Source organism: Balaenoptera physalus (genome assembly GCF_965194825.1).
Source record: "Balaenoptera physalus genome assembly, chromosome: 10".
NCBI classification, from domain to species: Eukaryota; Metazoa; Chordata; class Mammalia; order Artiodactyla; family Balaenopteridae; genus Balaenoptera; species Balaenoptera physalus.
Genome location: NC_138889.1, coordinates 85,383,876 through 85,402,231, shown reverse-complemented (window position 1 = coordinate 85,402,231; position 18,356 = coordinate 85,383,876).

Sequence of the window (18,356 nt, the reverse complement as noted above, 5' to 3'; positions counted from 1 at the left end):
AGCCTAACAAGCTCCAAGATGATGGTCCTGCTGCTGCCCTGCAGACCACATGTTGAGAAGCAAGGGCTCGTCTCCCTTCTGAACACATCCCATTAGCCTAAATCTCTCACTTGGCCCCAATTTAACTGCAAAGGGGTTGAGGAGCATACACTTCCTATGTGCCTCGGGAAAGGCATTATTTCTGCCACATGAGATTACAGTAAGCAACCTTACAGAGTCAGGGCTGGAAATAGTCTGAGGCTGCGTGGTCACAATGGTAGGCTAATAATGCTCCCCAGATGTCATGTAAGGTAATATGGCAGGCTAAGGGAATTAGGACAAAAGGGACTTTGGAGATGTGATTAAAGAGCTTGAGATGGGGAGATTATCTGGATGGGTCCAGTGTAATCATTAGAGTCCTTATAAAAGGGAGGTCTGAGGGGCATAATAGGACATAGTAGGGGAGGCCATGTGACAGCAGAAGTAGGAGAGAAAATGTGATGATGGAAGCAGAGGTTGGAGTGATGACGTAGCTGGAAGGAGGCTACAAATCAAGGAAAGTAGGGGCCTTGAAGAAGCTAGAAAAGGCAAGGGATTGGCTTTTCCTCTAGAGCCTCTGGGAGAAATGCAGTTCTGCCAACACCTTGATTTAAACACAGTGAGACCCATTTCAGCCTTCTGACCGTCAGAATTATAAGTTTGTGTTGCTTTAAGTCACTGAGCTTGAGAATATTTTTGTAAGGTTAGAATTGCTTTTATTGGGGGTAGGCGCCTCAGCGGGGAGTTACTGTTCTGCTCTCACAGATGCAGCTAGAAGCTCCCGCCTCTACCCACTGCCTGCCTGGGTTAGTGGAACATGCAAAACTCAGAGGGTAGAGGCACGGGTGGAAGCCACCAAGGCCAGGGGCTGGATGGAGCAGGAGGGCTGGGTGGCACCTGGCTGGAGGGCCTGGGTTGGCATACACAGCCCAGCTAGCGTCCGTGGGCCAAACTAAGGGGCTGAGGCTTTTCTGGGGGCTGAAGCTTTGTGGGAGAGACAGGCAGACTCCAGGGTGAGGTTCCACCAGTTCAAGGGACCACTAGGCCCACAGGGGAGAGTAGCTCTGCAGAAGCCCCCAGCCATGTCCAGCCTGACCCTGGGCTGGCATGCCTGAGAAGCCTGTGATAATTTGTTACAAGAATGTATAAGCGCTCTCCTCACTCCTTTCTTTTCATGTCTGCTACTCCTCTCTTAATGAGCTTTCAATATTATTTATCCTATATGTGGCTGTAGCCATCAGCTTCAAGTCTGTATTCTGATGTTTCAGCTCTACTTCCTTCCAGTTACTGGAACTTTCCTCTACTATTCAGATTTTCAGGTGAGAAATATTGATTGAGTCAGATTAGTTTATGGATGGGCCTCCTCTAGGGTCAGTTAACCTGGTCCCATTAACGATGGTCAAGGATTAGTTTCACCTGGTTAATGTCCAGTTAGAAGCTGAGTGGGACAGGTAATTATAAATATATTTAATATGCAAGAAATGGAAAAGATTATCATCAGTATTTGCTAGTTACTCTGCTAGATAGACTCTTTACAAGTATTATGCTCATTTGACAGATGAAAAAAACTGAGGATTAAAGTTTAATTAATGTCTCCGAGGTTATGAGACCTATGAGGGTAATGTGTGGTGAAATCAAGACCTTAAACGCATATTCGACTTCAATGTTGTGTGCTTTCCTCTACCTCTAGCTCTCAGAGAGCCCAGGAGCTGGTTAGACACTCAGAAAAGCAACTGGCTTTTTTTTAAAGATAAAGACAAAAGAATACTTTTGCTGAGGATAAATTTGGCCGCCTAAATTGCCAAAGTAATAAGCTATTCACTTCTTAGACTTTATCTTACATGACTTTTGTTTACCATTTTTCCGGTTGACTACTCTCCTCTTTTTAAAATAATTGTTTTTTCCTGCAGTCTCCCACTTAATACTTTATCATTAGCTTTCATTCATGTCATTAAATATCCTTATAAAGTTTGTTTTCAATTGTTGGATGAACTTGGTTGATCTAACAACCACTTTCCTACATACAATTGGATAAGCTGTTTCCATTTTTTTCACTATTATAAGCAATACTGCCAGCATATCATAATATAATTCATCTGTATCTGATTTTTTTTCTAAGGTTAGATTTCTAGAGGTAGGATTAGGAGAATAGGAAAAAAAAAAACAAAACATATATATATGTTGGACTACACCCCGCAGGCCTGCATTTCTTGTAATCGCCCAGCCTCGAGACCGAAGAAAGAGCCCCGAGACGGTGACAGAGACATCAGTGGCTTAATGGACATGGAATCTTACCAGCCCAAAGCAAGGTCCTGCAGCAGCACCTCCACCGTGTGCAGCAGAAGGTGAGCAAGACATGACAGCAGCCTTCGCTACCCCAGGGGAGAAGGAGGCTACTATTTATCAGGCGAATTGCCGTCAGGTGGGCTTATCAGTTATCAGGGTCTAATGAAGCCCTATAATTAAGAGGATTGGCTAGTCACGTGAGTGAAGCAGGGACTGGTTGAGCAGGGGATGTACAGTGAGCAAGAGAACAGCCATCTTGAATGGCCTGACTATATATATATATATAGGGATTGGGGTGAGGGAGGCCTGTAGACTGGCTCAGCTTGACTTGAGCTTTTAAATTTCATTGGTGTAAGCACGTTGCCTAAAGAGGCAGTTCTGTCCCTTCCTGCACTGCAGCTCTTAGGGAGCAGGGCCTTGGTTCTTCCTCCTCAGAACACAGGTCTGGGGGAGGATGGCCTATGGCAGAAACCAATCGCAAGTTGTTAGTGCACAGTGGGGAAGTGGCTGATGTCACCTCTCAGGTACTGTCCATTAGGTCTGGGCACAGTCATTGGAATATCCAACTGCATCCAGGCCTGAGGCTGCTGACACTTGACCCCAGGGCTCCAGTTTAGTGCAGAGTGCTCATTTGTCTCTTGACCGAAGAAGCAAGGCCTGGGGCTGGGAACAGATACTGAGGTGCTTGCAGTATCTACTATGTCTTCACTATTCAGAGCTTGTAACTAAAATATTTAAAGAAACTGATTTTAAATGCAAATTAAAGGGCAAATGTTCTCAAACAGGGGAGATATATATATGTGTGTGTGCATGTGTGTATGTGTGTGTGTGTGTGTGTATATATATATATACACACACACACACACACACACACATACACACCCACATGCATACATACGTAAAAGTTGATGAGGTTATAGTAACAAGGACCTTACACTGCTGGCACTTTATATTGAAAATCTTAAAAGAAGGGGTGCGTGTGTACGTGTGTGTGTGTGTGTGTGTGTGTGTGTGTGGCATATTTGGCAGTTTGCGGCTCAGAAACTTGTAACTTGTTTGTATTTTCTTTATTAGTAATGCTGAACTTTTTCTTATTTGTTTATTTGCATTTCTTTGGTGAATTATTGGCTCATCTAATTTGCTCATTTTAAAATGTGAGTAAAAGGATATCTGTTTTAATAAAGAATCTTTAAATTTTAATCTCTCCAAATAACATTTTCCTCCATAATTTCCTCCTAAGGCTTCAGTGCAAATCAGTTACAATTCAACTAGCTTCCTATGTGCTAGGTTAAGATGAGTAATACTTGGTGCCTGCCCTTAGGGATCTTACAGTCTATCAAGTAGACAGATACATGGATCATAGGCAATACTGCAATGTGATTTGGGCCACAGTATGTTGCAATAAGATCACAGAAAAGGGAGCGAGTAGTCCCAGCTAGAGTCAGAGCAGCCTTCTCAGATGCTCACAGATATTTCCTGATAGGTACATGGTAATATGTGTTAGGGGAGAGTTGGAGTATGATAATCAGGAGCATCATAGAGCAAGAGGATTGTCAAAAAATGAAGTTGGAGGGCCTTAAAGCCAATTGCCTGATATCAAAATTTACCCAAGGCCAACCCTGTGTTCCTTTAGGAGTTTCTTAAGAGCTACGACTGTAATTTTCATTTCTCCTGGTGCTTGACTATGAAAAACTGTCAAATAAATAAGACAGACCCCCACCTGTTCAGCCTGCAGAGCTCAGTGCCCTTGAAACAGCTGCTGAGGATGAGTCACAGAGTATTCCCTGGGACTCTGTTGCCTGGAAATGAGAAAGGTGTCTCTGGCCATGGCTGTGGCCTTTTGGAGGAACCCCATTCCCAGTCCAGTTGGAACTGCCCGAAGGTTCACCTCTGGGTCACTTACTTTCTTGACTTTCAAAGTGAGCTGCAGTCTAAAATCAAAGGTGAGGTGAGGGATGGGAAGCTCGACCAGGGGCCCTGATGGGTATCTCTGTTATCACAGGCTTGTGGGAACAAGGATCAGGAGCAGGTGTTGTTAAAGTTGATGATGTTAAGGGAGGTTGGGGTGGTGGTTTAGTAGGAAAAGAGTGATAAGTCTGTGATTTGGAATCACAGAGAGGACATTAGGACCAACATATAGTGTGTGAAGTGTGTGGTCTTAAACTTGGTAAATCTGCTTCATGAACTTCAAGGATGGAAGACAGCTTTGCTTTGTTATTTCTTACACAGTCAGCAACCGTTTATGGAACTGAGAAACCAGCTCCATTCTAGGCACTGTTTATGACCACCAGTTATGCTTCACGAAGAAATATTTTTAAAAATTTGAGAACATTTAAAATCCAGAATTCAGGTATCGACATCAGAGGTTGTTTTAGTTTTTGTGTGCACGTAGAGTTCTGAAGTTTAAGACTCTAAAGTTGCAATTGAGACTTTTAGTTTCTTCCTGGGAGATTTACCTCCCTGCAGGTGGCTGCCACCAGATGAGAGATGGGACTAGGTACTGCCATCAGCTGTTCAGATTTTCTGCTCTCTGCTGCGTGCAGCTGAACACACACCTGCCACAGCCCAGATCCTCTCTGTGCTTAACCATAAATGAAATACAATGGATAGCAAAAATGAGCTGTCTTACTAAATCACAGATTCCCTCCTGCTGAAAGCACAGTTGCAAAACAACAAGAAAATATTTAAGTGCTAAAAGATCCATTACCTGCTTGAGCTGATAACTCTGATTTTGTTCCCTGATAGCATTTTACTTTTATCCAGAGCCCCTCTTTGCTAGAAACTTTCCCCACAGTTGTACTCTATCTATATTTTGTTTGCCTTACAAGTGCATCAGTAATTTAGATAAAGCCTTTATTAGAAGTAGCCTAGTTATATTGTTTTTAAAGATTCTGTAAATGCATTTTGGAATAAGTTCGGGGTGTAAGTAATTAGTGTTGCTCTAAGCAGACTGTCATTCTTCTAGACCTAGATTGATAGTCTGAATGCAAATGAGAACCTCTGGGCCTTAGAAGAGGTTCTGAGAAGGACACACAGAGCCAAAGCTAAGGGTGGGGCCTAGAGCCACTAGTGCTCTATGATTCTGTAAATCCTGAGCCTCTGGACAGTTGGCTGCTTTCCCCTCCCTTAGAAGAGCATGGTATATATAGCACTGTGTTAGGGAGCAGCGGAGTCCTAGGGCCAGGGCCCTCTTGGCATCCTTGGGGTCTAAAAGAAACTGCTGAAGAAGGAATAAAGAACTGAGTTTGTCAGAGGTGGAGGAGCCTTTTGAGACAATCTATTTGAGTAGGGCAGATTCCTGGCAGGTGGGCCTCTCCTCCTTGCTCAAGAGCCATGGCTGAAGTCTTAAGCAGTCATGAGGTCTCCACTTGCCTTAGCCCACTGAATTCCAGCACTTCCTCCGAATCCTTCTGAACCAGCACCCCAGACAGTGACTGCTACGGCCAACATGGAAATGCCTGCCCAGGTCTCCTTTCAGGAAAGGACTTGCTGCCCAGCTGCTGACGATATGGTTAGTTAGTGGCCTTCCGCTGTTCGGTCCTTTGGGGTCTGTCTGAACTTTTGAACTGAGGCTGTACTCTTTCAGTCCTTGAGCGGGGCTGTGGTATAAGTGCCCAGCCCTTTGTGCCCACTGTGAGACACCTCTAAGGGGCAGTCTGCTCTAGAGCTCCTAGATGGGCTTGTCAGATAGTTCCCTCTGTCCAATCCCACTTCCTCTCCATTTCCTTTTACAGGTATTACCCCCTAATACACCTTTTGCACTCCTAACTTCACATCACATCTACATCCAAATAACCCCAGCCAGCATAAGTACTAATCACTTGGTGAGAGAGACACAGCAATATTTATTGAGTGCCTATCATGTGCCAGGAATTGTTCTAGATAATCAATATGTACTCTCTTTTTAAACCATCACACAACATTATGTGCTAGGAATTGTTATTATCATTATTTTTAAGATGGAGAAACTGTGGCACAGAGGACATAAATGACTTGCTCAAGGTCAAACAGCTAGGGGAATCAAGACTTGAGTGTCGACAGCCTGACTCTAGTGCTCCTAATTGTTTTCCTCACCTAGCTTATTTGCCATTCCTGGGCTAGTTCAACCACTTTAACCATTCTTTGCTACCACTGCTTTAGCAGTCTGTTGCCCAAGCAGTAGACTGTTAGTATGTATGTGGGAGAAGATGGGACCCTTCATTCTCTTTCTGGTATTTCCAACCCACAGTATGTTGCCTGGCACATAATGGAAGCCCACTAAAGTTTTGATGATGAATGAACAAAGGAGAGTTGAACATCCCAGCGTCCCAACGCAGATAAAAGAACATGGCACAAAGGAGAGTGACTGTGGGGAGAACATAATGACTGCATATGGGCTCAGTGTGACAAGGAAAGAGAGAATCTATAGACTGTGAAAACTACGTGTGAGCTTTTATAATTTTGAGCTCACTCTAGTTTCAGCATAGCTGTCTCCCCCTTAGTCTAGCTGCTGGCTGGTGTGCTGATGTGGGAAAAGGTATAAAGCAACTAACTCTAATATGTTTGACCTTGTTGTGTGGATCTATACTCTCCCTTAACCAAAATAGAAGTGTCCTTTAAAGTTCAACTGGGATATTGAAAGTTAACAAGTATCTCTGAGAGGGGAGTTGATTTTTTGTTTTAAGCTATAGTTTAGAGTCATTCAGTTACCTTCTTTCTCATTCTTCTTCTCATCCTCATGCTGAAATCCATTCTGGGTTGGGAACTGTGGAGGTACTGGTTGAGATTCAGAAACATCTCTGGAGATCAGCCCTGGGTGTTTGCTTAGGGATTGGATCGCTGGGGTCCTGCTAGTGAAATTAAACCTCGATGTGCTCACAGTTTGTATACTTGTAAACCTGTATTACGTGCTTCTTTGAAAATGCAACCCTCTTTGAGACCTGTAATGAGAGAGCAGGTCTGAATTAGTAGCCCCTCTTTTGCTTCCTTTTTCACTTCTCTTACTGCTGTCTTAGCACATTTGTTTATCTCTCTTCCAGGACTATAACTTTACAGCGGGTAGGAACAATGTCTCATCCACCACTGTTTCTCCAGCTGATTCCTAATAAACTTAAAATGATATACTTCCATAAACTTTTGTTGAATAAATAAAGAAGAACAGTCTGAGCTAGCTGAGGGTCTTGGGCTCTGGGACTTGAATCCACTTTTATATTTCACCAGCTATGTGATCACAGGCTACTCACTTCTTTAGGTCTCTGCACAATTTTAGGTTGATAAGGAATAATATTCTTTTGTTATAAGGTTGTATAAAGAAAAACTGATAAGATATATGTATATTTGCCTCATAATAGGGATTTGATATTCATCCCTTCAACCTCTGATAGAAACATTATCTTAAAGCTTTACTTTAATTGTATCCGTAATAGCCAAAGAAATGTTTTTCTCTTTTTAGCACACACAGGAAATCCGCTCTATCTTTGACTGTCATGTTTTCCTTTTCACCGGTGTGTCAGCTTCCAACACTGATACTGAAGTTTTTGTGCTAATGCTCTTCTCCTTAAAATGCAGCCAAATCCGATGGGAGTTAACCAAATAGGAGACTTTCTAATTTGAGATTTTACACCCATTTCAGCTGAGAGTAAGGTTTGGTAAATATTTAACTGGATTAACACTTCTTAAAAGGACTTCTGTTGAATTTCATAAAGAAAGATGAAAGCTTTGAGGTTTAAGTTCTGATTCTATGTATTTTCTACTTATAGTGAAAACCTCTGAATCTTTTTCTCCTACAGGGAAGTTTTAATAAATCCTTGGTGAACTATTTCCACTAGAGAATTTGTCTTTATTATAGTCAGGAGACTGGGTATTTTAATTCATGGTTGAATTCCAGTTCCAGGGCATCTAAATGCTCTGTCTTCTACAACATGAATGATCAACTGGCTAACTATATTTCATGACCCTGGTTTGTATAAAATTCATAGAGGGAAGATGTTTAACTAGTTTATTCTTACTATCCTTAGGACATAGTTCTAAAAGTACAAATATATCCTCGAATTTAATAATGATGATAATAATAGCAGCAGCAACATTAATTATAGCATCTAGTGTTCATGGAGTGCTTAATATGTCCTAGGTACTTTGCTAAGGACTTTATAGGTATTATTTCATCGAAGCTTCATAATAATTCAGAAGGCAGGTACTATTATTATCCCCAAATTACAGATGAGAAAAATGAAATTCAGAAAAATTATATAACTTGACTAAAGCAATATTATAATTGGGCTAGCTGGAATATTATGATTCAGATTCACTTCAGATCACTGGCTCTTAACCATTAAGCACTACAGCTAATAAAAAATAAAGGTTGGTATATGAAGGACTCTTGAAAGGAATATATTTATCTGTGGACTCATAGAATCTCAGAATTAGAAGAGACCTTAAAGGTCATTTAATCTAATCATGAATTATTTGTGTAATGAGGTTTATATAGTCTTTGGCAAGTACATGGAATTGAGGAAAGGAGACCTGTTTTTGTCATGGGTCTGATAACTTACTACATCTTCTTAATATCTTGTGTCCCTTTTTTTAGTGCGTAAAATGGTGGCGATAACATTAGCCAAACTATCTCAAAGTGTTGTTACATGAGTTGATGGGTTTGGAAAGGTTTTGAATAGCATCATATGTAAGGAATTACAGTAATTAATGCCTTAACATCCTTAATCCACAATAAAATTCCAATTTGACTTTAATGAAGGTCTTGAAGGAAGCAGTACCCTATCTTATCTGTACATATAATTACAATAAAACATCATAGAAAAAATTTTGTGTACAAGTGTACAACCTTATGTATATATTACCCTCAATATTCAGTGACTAAGAACATGTTAAGAATGTTAACATGTTAAGACGATTAAAATATTAAGAAATAATTATCATATATTAATACATTTGGAAAATACAGTGTCAGAATAAAAAAAAAATCACTCCCAAGTCTTCAGAAAAATCAGTGTGTACTGGCTCTAATCCTCTTGCTAAGTGATTAGACTGAACACAAATAGAGAGTGAGGATAGTTACATTTCTACTGACCCTGAAGTAAATATCAAAGTGCAGAACGATATTAATTTTCAGGCATAATAATCCAACTGTATGAAAATACCTGAATCACGAGTAACTGTTTCTCCTTGTAATAAATGACCACATTAAAGAGGATACGGCACATCTGGCAGATGTGAAAGTCACTAAGTCTTCAAAGAAAACTCATCCCTTCCCCCAAACAGGTGAGTCAGTAGCATTAACATTTTTAAATGTCAGCTGCTGGATTCTATTTAATTCTGTTTGATACAAAACAACATTAGTTCATTCATGCAAAAAGCCCTTTTTTGAGCACCTGCTATATACTAGGCACCATGGCAGGCTTCAAGGGGTGCCAGGGATAAATAATAGAAAGGATTTTCTCTAAAGAGTCCACAGCCCCAGTGCAGCAGATAGACACACATAGAAATCAACTTCATATGGAGAAATTGCTAAGGGTGGTGTTGTCCTTGAAGGACGGTAGGATCAGGATGAGCAGAATAATGGAGAGGTCATTCCTGGGTGGGGAGGTAACAATCACAAAGGGACAGAGGCCACTGCACTTTGGGCAAGTATGTAGGGACAATTCTGTGTCACTAATGCTGAAGGATTTTGAAGGACGCTAAAGGGAGATAACATTTAAAAGGGGTTAGAATCATATTGTGGAGACCCTTGGATGGTGGACTGATTGTCTTATTGCCAGTGGGAGCCATGGTGGTGACCTTGAGCCGATGGTAGAGGTGCAATCTGAGAGGGGCCCTAGAAGGATTGTTTGTAGGATACGGTTTCAGAACCTAGAGTTTGACACTAATGACCACTCTCCTTCTTGAAACTTGCATGTCCTCAGTCTCTCCTAATTGTCCTCCTACTTCTTGGGTTAGGCCTTCTCTACCTCTTTCGTAGGCTCTTTTCCTTGGCGTCCCTCTGTCATGGACTCTCCTGTTGCTACAGGCTCTCCTAGGGTGAGTGCATTTACACAGAAAAGACTCCCAAGTCTTTACCTCCAGGCCAGTGTACTCTACTCAGCTGCAGAGCCACGTTTGTAACATCCTCTGAAAGTCGCCCCCTGGATGGACATCGTTCTGAGCTGAATTTGTCCCCTTCCCCCTACCCGCCAAATTCATATGTTGGAGTCCTAAACCCCAGTATCTCCACATGTGACTATATTTGAAGATAGGTTCTTTATAGAGGTAATTAAGTTAAAATGAGGTTGTTAGGGTGGGCCCTAGTCTAAAAGGTGTTATCCTTATAAGAAGAGGTGAAGGACATAGACACACACAGAGGGATCACCGTGTGAAGGCACAAAGAGAAGATAATCATCTACAAGCCAAGGAGAGACCTCAGAAGGAACCAACCCTGCCAACACCTTGATTTTAGACTTTTAGCCTCCAGAATTGTGAGAAAATTAATTTCTGTTGTTTAAGCCACTCAGTGTGTGGTCTTTTGTTATGGCTGTCCTAACTAATGTAAACATCTCACACTTGACATATTTAAAATGAAACCCCACCATCATCTCCCTCCCAGGCCCCCAAATCAGGCACTTACAGGGGATGATCCAAAGTTAGCCTGAGGGCCAGTAGAACTCTCTCTAAAACATTTATCAGGACATCCAGATATGGGAAGGATGTTATGATTCACCAGAAAGAGTACTGGATTAGAAGTAAGGTTTAGTGTCTGGGCAATGAAAGAAAAGGAAGGACATATAGATAGATAGAACATATAGATAGAAAATATAATAAAGTCACTTGAAATCCCACCACATTTGAATAAATGTTTCCCAACTTCTGCCATGCAAACAATATGCATTTTGGGGACAAACATGTGTTACTATCATAGTGTTCTTTAATATGCTTTTTCCACTTGTCAGTACACTGTAATATATTTCACATGTTTTATATATATATATATATATAAGTATATATATATATATATATATATATATATATATATATATATATACACACCTTGTACCCTTCCTTAAACCCTCTCCTTCAACCCTCCATCCATTGGCTACCCATTGCACTTCAGATAAAAATCTACATTTCTTGCCATGACTACAAAGCCCTCTTGCCTACCTTTCTGACCACATCTGTCACCACATTGCTTGCTATGACTTAACAAGCCTGGGCCGCTTTTGGTTCTTAGAATACTGTAAGCCTTCAGGGCCTTTGCATGCTCTGATTGCTCTTCATAAAGTACTCTTTTCCTTATTCTTTGAATGACTTGTTTTTATTATTCACGTGTTAGATCAAATGCCAGCTCCTCAGCCATGTTCCTCTTCCTGTCTGCCTCATGAGAATCAACAGTTTCTGGGTCCCTATTTATCACATTCCTCTGTTTTGTTCCTGTAACACACTTCACACTCACTGCAGTGGCCTTGTTTGATTCCTGTCTGGCTTGACAAGAATGTCATCTCCGTGGAGGCGGTGACTTTGTGGGTCTTGCTTGTAGCGTCCAGAAGTGTGACTAGCACACAACCACCACTTAACTCACATATAGTTAATGAATAATGAATAAAACCCATTTGCACTGTGCAGTTAAAATTATCTTTTAATTTTAAAAATATTTTTTTAAATTGGGAGATATTTCATGAATTTAGAGAAAAAAATAGGATACTATAACAAATGCTTTTATACCCATCAGCTAGCTTTAATATTTAATACTTCTTAATATTGTGCCATTGTTTTTATTCAGATTTTTCATATTTCTAAGAGATTAAACATTATGGTTTTAGTTGAAAGTCCCTGTCTGCCTCTTTTGATCCCATTTGCTTTCTTTCCTTTTCAGAGGTAACCGCTATTACGAAATCACTCTTTGGTGCAGACCAAGGGAATGATTTTTTTTTTTATAACTAAGACTATAAGCAGCCCTCAATTTCTGAAGAGTTTGAAGTTATGTGAAACTTAATTTCTTGGGACAGAAGAAGAATCATATTCTGATTCAAGCGTTCCAGAGGTGAGGAGGCAAAAAACCCCTGTGCCTCCTTGCATGCTTCCCTTCCTCATTCCTCAGAGCTGGTCATGTTCAGTGGCCTCCTAGTAACAGCAGTTTGGCTACTCCCGTTCAGGTGCCCTTCTAGATAGATCTGTGAAGTTTCTAACTACCAGCATTTAATTAGCATCGATTGCTCCTCTTTACTCTTTCAACTAGGGAAAAGCAGAATGAGAATCTGACTTTTGCTCACTAGATGGGTTTGGGTACCTCACTTAACCTCCTTAAGACTAAGAGAGAGTTTCCTTATCTCCTGAGTGGGAACAGTGACTCTTGCCTTCTATACCCATTGAAAGTATTAATTCTTATACATAGTTAGTGCACTTTAGCCTCCCCCGTTTGTATGTTGTGTTTCTCTGATTGGGGGCATCTGGTTATATAAGTGCCGTATTTGGATTTTTAGATTTTGTTTTAGAAATGAATAGTTGTCCCAACACCTGTGAATTTTAAGCTTCTCAGAGTCGGGCAGATGCTAGATTATATCTTTGCCAAAGGTTATTTACCTCCTTATACCCATCTTCATTGCATCCTTACCAGCGAGTTTCAGGGCAGTAATATTCCCAGCTCCAAGCAATGAATCACGGCTCGGCTGATCTATTCCTGATAATGCTGTTACTCTTTGCCAGATATTAGATTTCTCACCTTCCCTTGCAACTAGGTATTGCTGTATAACCCAGTTTGGACCAATAAGACATGTAATATAGTATTATTGGAGGAGTTGTGTGGAGGTTTCTGATAAGAGGGAACCTGAGTCCTTCATGATCTCACTGAGCAGCTGAACCACACTACCATCACTAACTCCAGACTTCTCGTTATTGAGCAGAGATTCTTCCTCAGAGTGTCTATATTAGTTTTCTATTGCTACTATAACAAAAAACTATAAAATCAGAGGCTTAAACAACACACATTTACTTATTATCTTACTGTCCTGGAGGTCAGAATCTAAAATGAATCTCGCTGGGCTAAAATCAAGGCGTTGGCAAGACTGTGTTCCTCTCTGGAGGCTCTAGGGAAGAATGTTCCCTTGCTTTCTCCTGCTTCCAGAAGCCACCCACATTCTTTGACTAGTGGTCCCCTTCCTCCATCTTCAATAAGCCAATGACGTTCATCTCTCTGTGCCTTTCTTTTGTGGTCACATCTTTCTCTGACACTCTTTGGCTTTCCTTTTCTACTTTTAAGGACCCTTGTGATTACATTCGACATACTTGGCTAGTCCAGAATAATCTCCTCATCTCGAGGTCAACTGATTTGCAATCTTAATTTCAATTGCAACCTAATTCCCCTTTGACATGTAACATAATTTATTCATAGGCTCTACAGATTAAAATGTGGACATCTTTCTTATTATACTTTAATAAAACTTAAAGAAGAAAAGTAAACTACTTTTCCAAATTGCTGCTCACCTATACCCATTTGGATATTCCACAGGTGTTTCAAACATCTCAAACTGAATCCATCCATCTCCCGACAGGCCTACTGGTTTACCCGCTGTTTTTCTATCTCATTCAGTGCCATAGTCAAACACCGAAGGCACAGTTGGAAATGTAGGATATTTTCATAATTCTTCCTACTCAGAAAATGTTACCAATTTTTTCCTTAAACACCTTGAAATACTTTTTCCCCTAAGTATTTCTGGAACTCCTTTCCTTCATCCTCACTCCCAGCTTTACCACTTATTTCTTATTACTGTATTGCTCTATTACTTTTAGGAGAGTTATTTAACTACCTTCTACCTCAGTTTCCTCATCTGTAAAATGGGGATAGTAATAGGTCTTACCTTATGGGATTTTTGTGAGCATTAAATGAATTAATATTTATTAATTGCTTAAAAGAGTGCCTGGAACAGAGCAAGTACCACAACATGTTAATGCTATTATTAATTATTATTACTTCCAACACAACTATGTTCAGGTTCTGATCAACTCCTATCTGGATTATTTAATTAGCCTCCTAACTTTCCTTCTGCATCTCTTCTTGTTGTCACATTGACTTCAACAGTGCCTTCAGGCTACTCTGTCTAAGTCATAAACTGGATCCTTTGGCCATGCTGCTTAAAATCCTCTGATATCTTACCCAAAGGATCAAGTCCATGTTTCTTATCTCAGCATATACAAGGCCTTTCCAGGAATTGTCCTGTTCTGCTCTACCTCAGACCTCACCATAATGTGCCTTAACTGTATTTCTCCACTAATTCAGACCTGCTACAATACCCCTGCCCACACACACTGTCTGCCACAGTGCCTTTGCTTATGCTGTGTGTGCTCATGGGACGCTCTCTGTCTCCTCGCTTTTTCTCACTTCCTTTGCCTAAATCAGCTATGAAGGTTGACGAGATGACTTAGTTCCTCCCACAGGCATTCCCATAATCCTCCCACACAGGTTGGTCTAGGGCTACACCTCTGAGATCCCCTGTCCTTGGACAGGGAACAACTCTTCTAAAAATCTTTGTTTCTCCCACAATAAATCAGATCATATCTCTCTCTTGCTTAAAACACTCCTATAGCTTCTCTTTGTGATTAGAATACAATCTAAATGCAATATCATGTTTCTTAAAGGTCCCCAGTCTTTGCCTCTGAATCTGTTGCCTATGATTCTCTACCAAAGTCACCACCACCTACCCCTAGCTACTCTGATCATCCAGCCACACTTGCCTTCTTTTGTCCCTTAAATATATAGAGCTTTTCTACCTCAGTGTCTTTGCCATTGCTGTTCTCTCTGCTTGGATATTCATTCCTCAGATTGTCACATGGCTGCTTTCTTCTCATTCAGATCTCAGTTTAAATGTTATATCCCCTAAGTGACCTTCACTGACCCTGGCTACAGTGCTCTTTATGTCCTCTGGGTTTTTTTACGTAGTTACACTGTGTCCCATCACTACTTTTTAAAACTTTGCACTATTTGAAACTCTTACATAATCATTTGATGACATGTTTACTGTCTGTCTTTCCCACTAGGATGTAAGCTCCATTGAGGGCAGGGATTTTATGAGTCTTGTTCACTTCTTAATCCATCGTTTCTAGAAGTAGTAGGTTCCTAATAAACAGCTGCTGAAAAGATTCAGTGAATGTACAGAAAAATAAAATTGTCTCAAGATATCTGTGTAGCAGAGTTTAAATAAATGGGGTTTGAATTATGAATAAGTGAATGAAATTTCTTAAAGTGTGGACATCTTTGGGGGAGGCATTATTCTGCCTGCCACAGTGCCCAGCACGGTGCTCTGCTATTAAACCACCACCACCACAACAGGAGTAGCAACAATGGAGCTGCTGCCTTGGGTGGTGTTGCTGTGTAGGGGAGGGAGAGGTGATCTGCACTGAGTCCTCTTCTTGGCCCTGCCACTACTTTGGGCCATCTACTTTCCATCTCTGGGTTTCATTGTCCTCATCTCTTACAGGAGAAGATGGGCCTAGACCAATAATTTTTTTTTTTTTAATTTTTTGGAGCAAATCCCCTTTAAATAAAATAGAAAAATATAAAGACTTCACAGTTGCAGTAATGATGCAGTTTATGCAAAAAGGACCCAATTGCTCATTCTCCCCTCTACTCACATCCTGTCATTATACTGGGCTGAATAGTGTCTCCTCCAAATTCATGTCCACCCAAAAGCTCCGAATGTGACCTTGTTTGGAAATACGGTCTTTGCAGATGTGGTTAGTTAAAATGAGGTCAAACTGGATTAGAGTGGACCCTAATCCAATGGCTGGTGTTCTTCTAGTAAGAGGAAACAGAGACACAGACACACGGGGAGAACACACTAGAGATGGAGGCAGGGATTGGAGTGATGTGTCCACAAGGTGAGGAACATCGGGGCTTGCCAGAAACCCTTGTGAGCTAGGAGAGAGGCATGGAACAGCTTCTTCTGCAAAGTACCCAGAAGAAACCAGCCCTACTGACACCTTCATTTTAGACATCTAGCCTCCATGACTGTGAGGTAATACATTTCTGTTGTTTTAAGCCACCCAGTCTGTGGTACTTATTACAGCTCATAGTCGTACATTTTTAAACTGCAGTCCAGCTCCATTTAGACAAAGCCCAGTAGCTTTCTGCTATATGGTTTGCCTCTTCTAGATTTTCAAATGAAAGATAATTTCAAGGTGCTAACCAGTGGATGTCTTTGAAATAAAGCTAAAGATATTATATTTTACTCTGTCTTTCTTGATCTGGAGAATTTCATCTCCTTAAAGTCTGAGCAGTCGGGACTGTTGAAAGTGGAGGAAGAAGAGTGTGCTTTTGAAAGATGGTCACTAGGTGGCAGTGGCGCTCACCCACAGCCCAGGTAACCTGTGCTGGGAGCCAGCCACTTGGCTCGAGGTGATGCGTAACCTTGTGTACCACCCTGCCTCTCATCAGCATCAAATCACACTGAAAGAGCAAGGCTCTGGTGTTTTGATGCAGAACATAAGTGGATAGGAAACCTGAGAACTGGAAATGCCACCTAAGCCTCAAGCCCCAGGCATGAGACAGACTCACTGATTCCAAGGCTTCTATCACTGTATGAACAACCAAGATTAACTGTTCTGGGCCACTGAGGATCACTTTCCCACTCTGGCTTGTGAATCCTTTTTATTTTGAAATAAAAAGAAGCCATGCAGAAAAACAAGGGTTTTTACTGCTTGGAAATAGTCTCCCTTTGAGCAGGTGTCTCCCTGTTTTCCCATCTTTCCTTTCCTTGAATGCATTCAGACCTGTCATTCTTTGCCAGGGACACCTGTGTGCCTGTTAGTACAGCTGAAGCTGGGCCTGCACACTCTATGCAAATTATACACGCACGGGGTCTTATCAAATACCTTCCCTTTCCCCCTCTCATTACTTCACAGGGACTGATTTCCTGTAGGAACCTCTGAGGGGAGGCCCTAAGGCTAGCTGAGCCTTCCAACCACAACTGGACTGTTTTGTGCTTCTCATTTAAGGCCGCCCCTCCTGAGTATAATGCTTTAGCAACAAAATAAGATTCTCTTCCAACTGGCCAGTGTTTGGGATTGTTTGATTTGGTGAATTTAACCCAGTGTTTCAGACTATTCTACAAGCTGTAGTTTTGGGGGGTATGTTTTGTGTATGATGACAAAAGGAGTCCATTGTTAAATATATTTGGGGAATACTTTGTTGACAGTGGTAGGTGCCTTGGGTTGTTGCTTCTGGAGTTCTTTTTTTTTTTTTTAATTGATGTAATCGTCATTTATTTCAGATACCTCTAAGTGACATTATGTACCCATAATTTGTTTATTTATTTGTTTAATGCTTATCGCTCCTGATTAGAATCTAAACTCTATAAAGATAGCCTTTTACTGTCATGGTCTCTTCTGTATCTCAAGACCTGATGTTGTGGAGTTCTTAAAGCCATTAGTTTTATGCAATGGAAAATTTTTAAAAAGGAGATACAGTATGAGTGACCACAGAACTACCACTCTCTCCCCCACCTTTATTTTTTATTTTTGACCAAGGCTTGCGGAATCTTAGTTCCCCAACCAGGGATCGAACCCGCGCTCTCGGCAGTGAAAGCGTAGAGTCCTAACCACTGGACCGCCAGGGAATTCCCTCCCCCACCTTTATTTTTTCTCAGAAAACTTGGTGATACCTCCCGGGGCACCAGTGTTTCTCTTAGAGCAGTACAAGAAAGGTTGCCCTACCTTATTGCTTATTGTATCAGTTTTCTTTTACTGCATAATAAACCACGCCATATTTACTGGCATAAAAGAACAACCATTATATTATACTCAAGATTCTGTGGACCAGGAATTTGTAAAGGGCACAGTAGGGATAGGCTGTTTCTGTTCTTTAAATGTCAGTGGGAAAGACTCCGAAGCTCAGGGTAACTTGAAGGCTGATATCACGTGCAGCCTCTTTAACAAGTCTGGAGTGGCTGGGACCTCAGCTGTAGCTGTTGGCAGGGACACTTACACACGGTGGCTCCATGTGGATGTTGGGCTTCCTGACAGCATGGTGGCTGCTTTCTATCAGCGAGCATCCCCAAAAGTCCCAGGCAGAGATTGTACCACCTGTTATGGTCTTACTT